The 13,636-nt window shown below is 39.0% G+C and overlaps 1 protein-coding gene across 1 annotated transcript in view; it reads right to left on the reverse strand.

Annotated features, from left to right (window-relative positions):
* Nucleotides 1–13,636, reverse strand: part of DNAAF5 (dynein axonemal assembly factor 5) — a 1,078,404-nt gene that overhangs the window by 393,410 nt on the left and 671,358 nt on the right. The gene's annotated exons all lie outside the window — the stretch shown is intronic.

Genomic DNA, 13,636 nt, shown 5'->3' on the forward strand with positions numbered 1-13,636 from the left:
GCAGGGTTGTTAAAAAGGAATTTATGAGAGTCAGGAACCCTGTAATATCTATCAGGCTTAACAGGAGCTGGAGGTAAGGAGTTAGGGGTAAGACTAGACTCCGAAAACACATCATCTACAATGTCTAACTCAGGTGGAATGGCTAGAGGCCTGTGTTGAGGAAGTAAAAGGAAATCTCTGAGCCTCTTTTCAGATTCTGAAAAATCTTGGCTCTCCCAGTGGGAATGCTCCCTCATGGTATGCAAGGTTTCCCCAAAAGAATAGTTCTCTGGAGGGAAAACTGAAGGTATAAATTCTTCAGCATCATAATCCTCATGGGGGGAAGAGAATATTCCTGATCAGAAGAAATAGAAACCTGATCTGAGGATTCATAGTCAGTCTCTTGCCTAGGCCTCTTATCAGGAGGGGGATGGGAACCCCTGATCAAGGTAATCAAGTCTTCGGCCATTTTGAGCATCTGTTTTTTGGGCATAGAGGCCTGTCCACATGGCTCTTGAGTTTGTTTCTTTGCTTTAGAAGGTGCTTTAGTCTTTGTCTTTGAAGCTAAAGTCAGTTTAATGTAAAGATGTTTAGGTCTGAATACACCCTCAGAAGCCGGTGCTTGCTCAGCGGTTCCAGACACATCTGAGGGAATAGTATCCGAGGCTCTAATACCTTGAGTTTCCAGCGGCAAGGCCAACTCCACGTGGGAGTCGGTAGTGGCCTGCGACTCTAAAGTAGCGGGCGTCAGGGGCTGCGAAAGTGCCTCACTGAGAACTGGTGAACCGGCAACTGGCTTAGGAGAAACTTTGTCGTCGGTTTTAGGCCTCGGTTGTTTATTTCTCTCCTTTTCTTTGCGTCTTTTGTGAACTCTGGTAGTCAGATGGCTATCTGACGACATTTCTGGATAATTAAACCAGCGTCCAAAATAGTTTAAAGCAAAATCATACTGATGCTTAATAGTGCGTTGGTTAAATCTAGCACAAAACCGACAACCAGAAACGTTGTGATCAGGGCCTAGGCAAGGAATACAGTAAGAATGAAAGTCCTTATAAGGTATTTGCTTTCCACAAGAAATACAATTATTTACTTTTTCTGACATCGGTCTGGAGCAAGAAAAAAGTTTCCCCAGTGGGGTACTTAGCTTTATTGAAGATTTCGGATCTAAAGTTCGAACAAGAAAATCTCAGGAGCTGGCCGACCGGCACTTGCAAAATGCTTCTGCTTCTGCTTCGGGCACCGTGCGGCAAAAAAGACTGAAGAAAATGGCGTCAGCTGCTTCTTTTATACCCCTGATGTCAGGGAAGGGGTGACAGCAGCCGACGCAGGACCCAAGACTTTGGAATTCAGGCCGACTGAAGGCAACCTGCCAGCAGGATTACCCAAATGTAATGACTGCAACAGTGAAACACGAAGAACATCACACCTCCAAGATTTTAACTCAGGAGCTTTATACAGAAGTAAGCAACTTCTCACCAAAGCAGCAAAGATTTCAATAGCAAATTCCCACCTTATCTCCATCCTACTTTATGCCTCTCCAATATATACCATCCTAAGGCAATGCGATCTAAACAAGCTAGAGACCTGCTACAACAAAATCGCCAAATTCACCACAGGGGCATCCTACCGTAGTCACCACTGTCTCTCACTTGAACTCCCTCACCTCCTTCAATGGTATCAACTCTCACTCGCCCACAAACTAGTATACCTTCCACTAAATGTCCCATCCCTCCAAAATCTACTCCAACCCTATCGCACCACCAGACCACTAAGATCCAGCAACAAAAATCACTTGCAGATCACTACAGCCAATAACTCTGCTGGTGAAGCACTATTCTCTTGCACCATAGCCAAATAATGGAACTCCCTCCCACCCACAATTACCTCCATACCATCATGCACCCACTTTAAAACTTTACTAAAAGCACACCTAAAAACATGCTGGCTATGCCCTTGCAACTCCCACTCTAATATCACCCACCCCATCCAACCACTACCTTTCTTTCCACTCCACTAAGTACCTTGATTATATAGAAAGTTCAGATGCTCATAAGCCTAGTACTTATTATACAGCAGGAACTTCTTATTGTACCATTTGTTAATGTCTGTTATGTACTTCACAGATAAAGATTCTAGTTGTCTACTGATGTACTATGTTCTTCATCTGTAAATATGTTGCAAGTAATTGCTATGTTAAATTGTTAATCACTATGTAATCCAATGTAACTACTGTCTGTTTATTTTAACTGTGGAGCTTTTCTCCCCGGGCCTCCGCTGAAAATGGACCTATGTTCAATCGGACACTCCCAGTCAACAAATGTAAATAAATAAATAAAATAAATACATTTGCTATCTACTTGAAGAAAAATTCTTTGCAGTCTTCCTAGGGTATACAAATACACATGAAAATACTTCAGTGTAAAAATTCTAAATCATCTATACTTTGTTGCATATGTGGGAGCCATACTTATGTACTCCCATTGTTTCCTTGTGAATTGCTTATCCAATTTTTCTTCCCAATCATTTCAAAAACTCCTCTGATTGATTCCTATAGTTATCATGCAATATTTTATATGCCCTACTAACTATCCCTTTTTAACAGTTGTTTCTGTTCTAGATTCAACAAAAAAGTCTACCAGGTCAGGTATTTCAATTACGATTTCCCATCCCTTTCTCTTTGCCTGTACCCTGATAAGAACTCATGATAGGGAAGGCAGTTTCTAGCACGTAGTCCAAATGTCTTCTTGGCTTCTTCCCATTCTATTACCTCTTCCTCTCTAGTTATTTGCTCCCAATACCTTGGTTCCTTTACCATCTTACTAAATTTCTTACACCTTCATAAGACAAACAGCTACAAAAACAGTCAAACTAGGATTTGAACCTCCACCAAAAAGTACAATGGAGGTAAAGATTTATTACTCAACAGCTGCCTCTTCTCAAACTACACCTGCATGCAAAAGGTGATGCCGTTGCATCTTTCAAGGCTAACCTTGACAAGTGGATGAGCACCTGTTAACTGATCTCTGTTCGGACATGTTTTGCTTTCATTATTCTTAAGTTTTGTACTGGCTCAGTAGAAGCAGGAGATACATCTTAAGTGAGGTATTTACTTTATTTTATGCTTGTTAATCGGGTAGGTGGATTAGTCAGAAGACCGTTTTTGAGCCACAACCCAAGCTATAAGGAAAAAACAGTATCACGAGACAGAAACCATTCATAAAAAAAGAATATCCAGCTTGATAAAGACTGTGCAAAACAGTATCTATACCATCGAAGTAGGAAAAATACAAGTGTAATCAAGGCACAAATATTAAAATCTTACAACGTAATTCATACAATCCTGTGATCCTTTACAATGAGAACACCCACGTCAGCATAAGGCTTAAAGTTTAAGGAAGGATACATCATCACTCCTAAGTTTTGTATTGACTCACTAGGCTGACAAATGACTCATGGCTGTTTTCTGGGTCAAATACATTGCTTACTCCTGCCACATAACATTACGTTTTTTGTGTGTTCTTACTATTAATTCATGTTACTGAAAAAGCTAATTCAGACTCTGTCACAACTTGTGAGGGAAAGGTTAGTTTGTTCCTGTTTTCTTATATTTTATATTGCTTCACTGCCTTCTTCTGTTTTGTATATTGTGATTTATTTTCTTTAGACTGTGTTTTACTTGCATTCTGCTTTTACCTGCATACTTAAACTAGGAAAGACACCACAGCTGTGTCTCCTGTGATTCACAGAGGCATTAGAGCAGGTCAATTAAGGTTAATTACCTGTGAAAGAAGGGTGAAGCTAGGAACTAAACCTTCAGTTTAAAGTATAAAATAAAACATATCAAAGCTTTACTGGAAAAGCTCACCCAGACTGTGCCACAACTTGTAAGGGAAATGTTTGTTTTTGCTTGTGTTTTCTATTGCTTCATTGCCGCCTTCTGTTTTGTATATTGTGATTTACTTTCTTTACACTGTGTCACTCAGAAATTAAGTTTTTCATATCATCCCACCCTGCTGTTGTTGTGTTTTTAAACTCAACTATCTTCCTAGTTGCCTGCCCCTTATTTTAGTTTCACCACATAAGTCCTTCTCTCTCCTCTGGAACCCCTGCCATACAACTGGTGAATATTCAGGATGGTGGTGGTGGTGGTGGTGGTGAGTCTGAATGGCATGGCTCTGAAATGATAATGATTGGCCCCAAGATGGAACTGCAGAAACCTCCTGGAGCACCTCTGTATATTGATATGATGGTAAGCATCCTTAAGGTCTAGTAAGCATATTCAGCCATCCTTCCTTAGCAGGGGTAGAATGGACTGCACCGTGACCATCCATTTTCATGAAGGGATTCAGTTTTGCTTAAATCCAAAATAGCCCTGAGGTCCTTGTTCTTATTTGGTACCAAAAATTACCTTGAGTAGACCCTGGATCCTTGTTGGATTGGTGGGACCTCCTGGAAGACTCGATTTGCCAGGAGCTTCTGAATTTCTACCGCTGCCTGCAGTCTCTGATGGGATGGAATGTTGGGAGACATCTGTGATGGAACCATGGAACTTTAAAAAGAGAATGGCATAACCTCTAGATATGACTCAACACCAATGTGTCTGAGGTGATGGCCTCCCAAGCTTCTGGGTGAGCAGTCAAGTGACCTCAGACTGCCTCCAGAGTAGGACAATCAGGCAACCCTTCGGAACCCTCTAAAGGAACATCCTAAGGCTGCTGCAACCTTCTAAAAAAAAAAAGAGATGTTTCCCCCCTTCTGATTCTTTAAGAAGTTTTGCTGAGGGGTAGTTAAATGCACTGCTATGGAGGACAGTGTCTTTACCGCTTGTTCGAGTGTCTTTAATCTTAGGCCCAAAAAGAGAAGAACCATCAAAAGAGGTTTTAATAAAGAATGTTTTTAATAAATCTGCAGAGTTTCACAGTAGCATGGAAGCGTGGCTTCACATGGCAATGCCGGTGCCAGCCATTGGGGATGCTCCACTGGCTGCATTTAAAATGAGCCTCATGGAAATGTTGACAAAAAGCAGCAGGGCAGATAGCTGAATCTCCAAAATCTTCTGAACAGATTGGTTATACATCACCATTTTTATCTTATCTCCTCCTATATTGTTACTAACTGAGCCTCACCTACCTCTAACCTTAGTATATTTAATTATTCCATAAAACTTTCCATTTGTATTTTTTTATTGATTTCCACACTTCTCTGCTTTATACAGATTTTAATAAAATTACCTAAATATTTCTAATAACTCTAAAGGATCTCTGGTTATTTTCCTTGTTATAGGTTTCCTGCGCTTGGCAACAACCCTTTGCTCTAGCCTGTGCTGTTGTGGTAAAAGCTTTTGTGCTCTGGAGTTATTATAAAAAAAAAGTTGCTTAACAACATCCTTTCTAAAGTCATATATATTATTGAGGTAGCCCATTATTTTCTTTTTAGCACTCTGCAGTTGTATCTCTTCTTGTTCTGTGAGATTTTTCTTATTATGCAATACTTTAAACTTTGTCAGTCCCTCTAAGTAATTCTCGTTACTTCTTAACTACATTTCCTTTTCTTTTCTTTTATTTCTACCCTATTTTTAAACTCCAGTTTAATTTTATCCCACCTACTAGCTATCCCTTCTGAAGAAATTTGTCTTCCCTAATAATCCCCGAATAATTTCCACTTCCCATTCCTTAAATTTCCCTCTGTTAAACAGATAAGTGGGGAAGTGCCAGTGTCTCATTTTTATTTCATTACCCTGCATTTTTATTTTAATTATTACTGGCCTCTGATCTAAAATAGTTATTGGATGCATATCAAAACTTTCGATTAAATAAACGTTCCTGTGAAATACAATTTTTGTCTAGCCTAGCCCAGTTTTTGTACTTTGGGGAATATGTAAGTTCCAACTACTGTATTCACATCTTCCATTCCAAATATTTTCATAAATTTCTTCAAATACCTACCCTATTTTTAATATTTCCCTTTTAGGCCCCTCAGATGCATCCTCACTGCTGCACATCAACTTTCAATCACCAGCTATAAGTAATATTCCCTGCTGAAAGCTTAAGATTTCTCCCATAATTTTCTTAAGCTCCACTGTAGCAGTTTTAAGTGTAATACAAATACATGCCATTATAATCCTCCTCCCTTGCCAGTAGCCCCTTACTACTACACATTTACCATTATCTTTTTACTTCTTCTATCACTATTGGAGCTCCTTAGTCCCATTTTCCTTTGTCCCAGATATTCTGCTGAATAACCATACTGAAAACCTTTTTTTATCAAATTCAGTGGTCAGTTCTTTCCACACGTATCGCCTGTGGCATAACTATTTGCACTCTGCATTTTTTAAATACAGTTCACTACTCTTTCTTTTTTTGTATACACCTGTGAGACCATTCACATTCAAAGATAATATGAAAAGTGCTGCCATTATTTATTTATTTACTTGTCGTTTGTTGACTGGGATGTCCGACTGAGCAAAAGCCCCAGGGATAAAAGCTCCACAGAAAATTACAATCTTTAAAAGCAGGCAGAACAGTAAGAAAAAAATGAGAAATGTACATCATAGGAAGTAAAAATAGCAAGCTTCAGAATAAACAGGTTTCACATTACCTAGAATATGGTACAGCAGAAGATTCTTGTTAGAAGAAGTAAAACAGTGTCAGATATTGTCTTAGTGTGACTAGGAGTTACAGTTGCAAGTAGGATTATTAAGCAGATATTGCTTGAAGGGTATTTTAAATTCATGAGGTGAGGTTATTTTTCTAATGTCAGGGGGAAGCTTGTTACAGTTTTGGGCTGGGGAATAGCTGTACAGTTTTTTCTGATGTTTTTATTAGGCTTAAAAATTTCTAGTTGCTGAAAGTTAGAGTTTCTGAGGTTTCTGGCTGGAGTATAGAGAGAGACAAGTGAGGAGATGCTAGGACAGGCAGAAGGCTTGTAGAGAATAGAGTGAATGATCTGAGATTCAGAGAATTGAAGTTGCTGAGGGAATTCAGGACAGTTCAAGGCAGTTTGTGAAATGCAGTGGTGTGACTTAGAGGCAGTGGCGGCTCGTTCTATTCGGCTGCAGGAGAAGAAAATCCCAGAACTCACGCATGAGTGAGTGAAAACTCAAATTCGAACTGCTGTTTAACCAGACCGGATTCAGAAGAAGGCAGCAGTCTTACAGATGCCCCAGAAGTATTGGACTGCAAGGTGTGCTTGCTCAGAATGCATAGAGGCAGCGCACACATGCGTGCTTGGCATTCCAGCACACAGGCTTATGGCTGCTTTTAGCTTGCATATGGAGGAAACAGCTGGCTGCTTCAGAACTACTTTTGCTTTGACTGAAGCTTGGAAAGAGCGATCTCCAGGTACTGGTACTTGCTTTAGTGGTGTGTGTGTGTGTGTGTAATGCCCGAGTTAACTATAACTGGTGGCTAGAGAAAGTAACTCAGGTTCAAACCCTGAACCTTGGGGGCAGGTAGCAAGAACCTGAATTCCCTACCCACCACCACTTGTGAAAAGCATTCAGATTTTTGCCTCATATTTTTGTTTTGTTCTGTTCCTCATAAAATATGTGGTTTTAGAGTTTTCTGGATTTTCAGACATTTGAATTTCAGACTTCATATTCTTCAGAAAGTACATGGCAACACAAAACACTTTATTCTAGCAATTGTCTGCATTTATAAGATCAGTATTTGAAATTTGTCCCTATTTTTGGGGCTGTATTCCCCCATTATTGGCTTTGTGCAGGTTTTTCTGTGCTAAGAGATTGAGAGGTATGGTGAGAACTGAATTCACTGAATATGTCTGGGGGCCATATTCCCCCATTATTGGCTTTGTCCAGGTGTTTTGTGCTAAGAAGTTGAGGCTATGGTGAGAATTGAATTCACTAAATGATAGTCATTTAAGTTTTAGTCTTCCTGTCTTTCAAGAAACAGTTGATTTGGCATAGTGGTATGTTGCTTTGACTGTAGTGCACAGGGTCCTGGATTCAAGACTTGGCAGTGAAATACATGATGGTAGCACAGCATTTTATTCTAGCAACTTTCCAAGGTTACACAAGCAATGTTTAAATGTGTCCCTGGTTTTTGGGCTTTTGCCCCCCCCCCCGAATAAATTTTGGCTTTTTCCAGATTTCTTGTGCTCATGTGCTGCAAAGTTGACAGATATAGTTGAGTGTTTACTGGATTTTACAAGGAGCTAAGAGCTTCAGGGGAAGAGAAGTTTAGTGCTGCTTATGCTGCGTCTGCTTGCATTGTTAATAGCACAACAGGTAGTGTTACTTGCTTTTGATGCAGAAGGCTGCGGGTTCTACTTCCACAGTATGTAGATCCATTGATGATACTGTACTGTGTTGTACTTTTAAAGGGGGTGGATGCTGCAGTCCTGAGAATGTCCTCTTTGGTGGAGATACCTAGTAACTATCAATCTGTTATCAGTTTGCCATCCATTCCATATTGCAGTATTACTAGCACATCATTTTTTAATGTAACATGGGCAATTTATTCCTCAAAGGCACTTTATTAGTGGATGAAACAATGAAATATAAAGTTGTTTGCTAGCAGCAACCTCTTCATTAGTTACAGATCTCTCTAATGTGGAATTATTTAGATGACTTTTACTTCTGCAGAGATTGTGCATGTTTACTAATACTGGTGGATTGTAGAGGTTTGAGTAGACTTTTATGATGGAAATGTTCTGAACTGGGCAGTTTTGTCATTATTGGAGCATGCATTTTGTTTCATTGTTTACTGCAAAAATTTTCAAAATAAATTTAAAATGCCCTCTAATAAATGTACTGTATTATACAAGGAATATAATTTAATACAATCAGGAAAGTGTATCAAAGAATACAAGTATGTTTCGTGTGCAAGGGGCCTATGATTTGAAAACAGACCAAAGTTATTTTTTATCTGCCACTGACCAGATGTATTTTCTTTGAATGTGGGTTTCAATGCTGTTTCAATGAATGCGAGTTTCAAGGGCAGAGACATTTTAATGCTAAGTCTATTTTCTTTGTGAGGCTGCATTACATTGTTTAGCAGATGTCTATTAGTGTTTGTGCTGTAAGATGTAAACTAAAACTTTTAAATGAAATACATATCATTGTAGAAGTAAATCAGTATGCACATTACAGTGTTTATGGTAAATGAGGTGCAATAGCCAAGTCATGGGACACTGGAATAGCTGCAGGGGGGAGGCCCAATTTGACCATGATTTTGTGAGGAGGGAAGGGCGGCAAACTTAAAGACAGCCCCGGCTGAACTATACCTCTCAAATGTCCAGATTTTCACAGAAATGCTTATTTTTGGTTTGTTCCTCATAAAATTTGTGGTTTTCTGGCAAATCATTTAGGAATGAAGTCGCTAAATAATGACAGACATTTAGTTTCAGACTTCATATCCTTTAGAAAAAAGCATGCTAAAGCAAGACCTGTTATTCTATCAACTGTCTAAGTTTATACAAGAGCAATTTTTAGTGGTGTTTCTTGGTTCTCCCAATATATTTGGCCTTGGCCAGATTTCCTGCATTAAGAAGTTGAGAGGTAGTGCAAATAAATATATAAAATGTATATAACTTTATAGAATTAGGTATATCCAAACCTCTCAACTGTCCCCGGTTTTGGCACAAAATGTTGCTGTCCCCCTAATAATACCTCCGCAAAATTGCAATTTTGGAAGAAACGTGGAGGGTTTACAGTTAACAAATAATTCTAATGATCAGAATTACAGATTACTGATTTCAGAAATGCATGTAGATTCTCTTATTTTGTCAGCTGCTCAGCTTAACAGTATAATATTAAAAAAGTGTCCCTTCTTTGATAGGTTCCCAACTGTACTGTGTGGCTATTTTATATTTTTGCATCACATTTTTGGTCCATTTTTTATAAAATTGTGGGTTTCTAGCAAATTAGTGGCAACTCATTAAAGATTGAAGTTGGGAAATAATGACAGACATTTGAGTTTCAGATTTCATACCCTTCAAAAAATTCATACTAATGCAAGACCTACTATTCTATTATCTTTCTAATTTATAAGAGCAATATTTAAAAATTGTCCTTATTTTTGGGCCTTTATCCCACTTCAATTTATGGCTTTTTCCAGGTTTCTTGCTCTGAGGTTGAGAGGTATGAGAAATGTGCCAGGGCTATCACCATCAGCCACAGATATTTCAAATTTTGACTTACTTGTTTTACCCCACTCCCCTATGTAATGAATCTGGATGTGTCCAAACAAGGCAAGGAGTGGTTTTGTAGTGTAAGTGTTCAGAGTATACCGCCATCCAAGGTAGACACAAGTACTACACTGGCTTTTCATCTGTCCTTGATTTTGCAGAATGTTCTGGTTTTCTGTCATATTTTTATACTGTTGATTTATGCTTCTAGTTATTCAGAAAACGCATGTGATTGCAGTGCCTGTTGCTCTGTGTTTACGTAGCAATGATTTAATGACCATCAGGTAAGCTTGTCTGAGATTGTAAGATGCAAGTAAGCTTTAATAAGCATACTGTTAAAGAATTTTCAACATTGAAAGCATTTTTGTCATTGCCAGGCAGAGAATATTTACATAACTAGATAACGTATAAGCCTCAAGTACTGAAATGCATATGGCAGTATTTGTAATAAAGGACAAGATTACAGTATTTTCAGAAGCTTATTAAATTTGTTGGAGACTTGCAGTCATCTTTGCAGGCTTTACCCATAAACTAAATAGAAAGCCAATCTATCATGTGTGATCCATAACCTATGCAGTAATCCTTTAAGCAATTTATCTTGAGCTTCTTTCTTGTTTGCTGTTCATTTTTTTACTTTGATCATGTTTTTCCCATGAAACAAGTAGATAGTTGTTGTCAGGCAACAGGTCATTTTTGGATACAAAACATTTTTACAAATCGGGGTATCACAGAGATTGCTACTTTCAGCATGTTACTTGGTACTTTTATAAAGCTGAATATAAATTATAATTAGAACTGCAGTACAAGGAGAAGTGGTTTGAGATGAGAGCTGCTTGTTTTTTTATACTTGCTTTTGAATGGCATTCCAGTAATGTATTTAAAACAGTAATTTATTTTTTCATGCCTCACAACCTATTTGTTTCCATCTAAATATTGAGTAAGCTGTCATGGAGCCACTGCATTGAAATATTTTTTTTCTTCTCCATTTCATTTGTCTTGATTGGACTGTCATTATGATGGTTTGGCACCCAGGGCAACATATTTAATTAAAGTCCCAGTTACTGTGATTTTGAGTATAGCTCCACCCCCTTTTAGTTGACCACACCCCCACCCATTCAGCTGTCTCCTGCAGCCCCCCCTTTGATATAAAGTCACCAGCCGCCACTGCTTAGAGGGTTGATTTGCTGCAAATCTTGCAATTTTGTTATAAGTACATTCAGGTTTGGTACACAGATTGGTCTTTGTAGGTTAGTTAGGATTTGTGAGCCATAGATGAGGGTGGGGAGACGATAGTCATGGGCGAGAGTGACTCTAGAATCCTTTGTGAGGTACTTTTTATTTCTATAGAGTAGCCTTAGGTTTTGGTATTTTGTTAATACATTGGTGGACATGATGGTCGAATTTTAGTTGGTCATCAATGATGACCCCAAGGAGTTTAGTTTGGTGTTCTATATTGATGGTTTCATTGTCAAATGAAGTAATACAAAAGGTAGATTTAAGGTGGGAGAGAGATTTGGTAAGGAATATTAAGAATTTTGTCTTCTTGGGGTTGAGAATGAGTTGGTTGTTGGAACGACATTTTTCTAAAGAGTTCACAGAGTTTTGAGTGAGGATTAGTAGTTCAGAGATGGTATTAGTGGTGGTGAGGATGGTAGAGTACGAAGCATATTGAATAATAGTAGAGTAAGGGCAGGAGCTAGAGAGGTTGTTTGTGAAGATATTGAATAGGAGTGGGCCAAGGATAGATCCTTGATGGACTCCCTGGTGGATGGGTAAGAAAGAGGATTGAGCAGAGAGCCACTTTACGGACTGTTGCCAGTTTGAGAGGTAGCTAGAGAACCAAGGGATAGTTGAGGGAGAGAGATGTTGAGGGAAGACAATTTAGAGAAGAATGGGGTGAGAAACAATATCAAAGGCTTTAGAGAGGTCAAGGAAGAGGCTAGAAATCAATTTATTTTTGTTCATTGCAAGGGAGACTGAGTGGGCAAAGGAGATGAGGGCTGTAGAGGTGCTGTGATAAAGTTGGAATCCATGTTGAGTCAGGTTGAGTAAGTTTTCAGACAGCAAGTAGTCCATGATTTGTTTGTGAGCACATTTTCGAGTAGCTTGGATAAGGGGGATAGTATAGCTATAGGGAGATAGTTAGAAAAATCTGTGGAGTTACCCCCCTTTGTAAATTGGTATAATTGTTTCCGAAGTGAGGGGACAGTGGATTCTGTTAAAGAACGATTGATGAGAATAGATATAGGGTAGGCAATAGATTTTGCAGCAAGTCGGAGAAAGTTTGGGGTACGTTATCTGCAGAGAGAAACTAAGGTTTGAGTTTTAGGATAAGTTGTTTAATCGAGTTGGTACAAACAGGTTTAAAAGAGAAGGAGTGGTTTTGGTTAGTGTAGGGGGGGGAGTTTGCTTGAGTTGGAAGAGTTTGCAGGACAGATGAGGTTATTAATAGAGTTAACAAAGTGGTTGTTAAATAAGGTGGCTGTTTGGAGAGGAGTGGTATCCAGGCAGGGGTTTGGAGTACTGGAGTTACCTGGATTGAGGAGATGATTGATGATGTTCCAGAATTTTTTGGGGTTATTATGGTGTGAAGTTTGGGTTTTAGATAAATGTTTTTCTTGTCAAGATAGACCTGTCTTTTGGTGAGGTTATGGATTTCTTTATAATTTTGGAGATGGGTGGGGGATTTGCTCATGGTCCATTGATTGCAAGCTTTGTCTCTTAAGTGCATTAGAGCTTGTGTGTCCTTAGTTAGCCGGGGGAATAGGAGGATTTCACTGTAACCATTGGGGGGGGGGGAGGGCAAAAGAATTCCGCATGTCTAAAAAAAAATGGTGTTAAATCTGAGTACAGCTTCATTAAGGGAAAAGTCGGCTAGGAAAGTCCAATTTATAGCAGACAGCAGGTTATTAAATTCTTCAATGCTAAAATTTGAGACATTTCTGCTTTATTTGATTTTCTGAAGTTTCTGGAGGTGGGGAGTATCTTTGGACAATGATAGGGGAGTGGTCAATGATGGAGTCTGGTGAGGTTTCTGGGTGGTGGTAGAGATTAGGATTGGAGACTAGTATCCAGTCAATAACAGTGGATGTCTTAGTAGGCTTGTTTAGGTGTGTGGGATCAGTGATAAGTTGAGTTAAGCCATGTAAAATTGATGGATGAGCATGGTGTATTAGAGGAAAAAGTATGCCAATTAATGTTGACATCCTCTAATAAAACAGTTTCATAGTTTAGGTTATGGGAGAACCAAGTGACGGTATTTCCAAGTAAAGGGATGTTATTCCCGGATGGGGGGTATGTAGATAGCTGCAATAGCAATAGACAGATGGTCATTGAGCTTACATGGTGCTGTAAGGAGCTAAACTTTATGGAGTGAGGGGAGTGAGATGGATAAGGGAGAGATGCTAAGGTGTTCTGCAAATAGAATAGCAATGCCACCTCCTTTTTTATTGGCACAGTCAAAGGGATGAATGTTATATCCAGGGGGAGGAATGCAGTATTAGGGATGTGT

The sequence above is a fragment of the Protopterus annectens genome, chromosome 12.part0 (assembly GCF_019279795.1).
Source record: "Protopterus annectens isolate FY-2018-M chromosome 12.part0, PAN1.0, whole genome shotgun sequence".
NCBI classification, from domain to species: Eukaryota; Metazoa; Chordata; order Ceratodontiformes; family Protopteridae; genus Protopterus; species Protopterus annectens.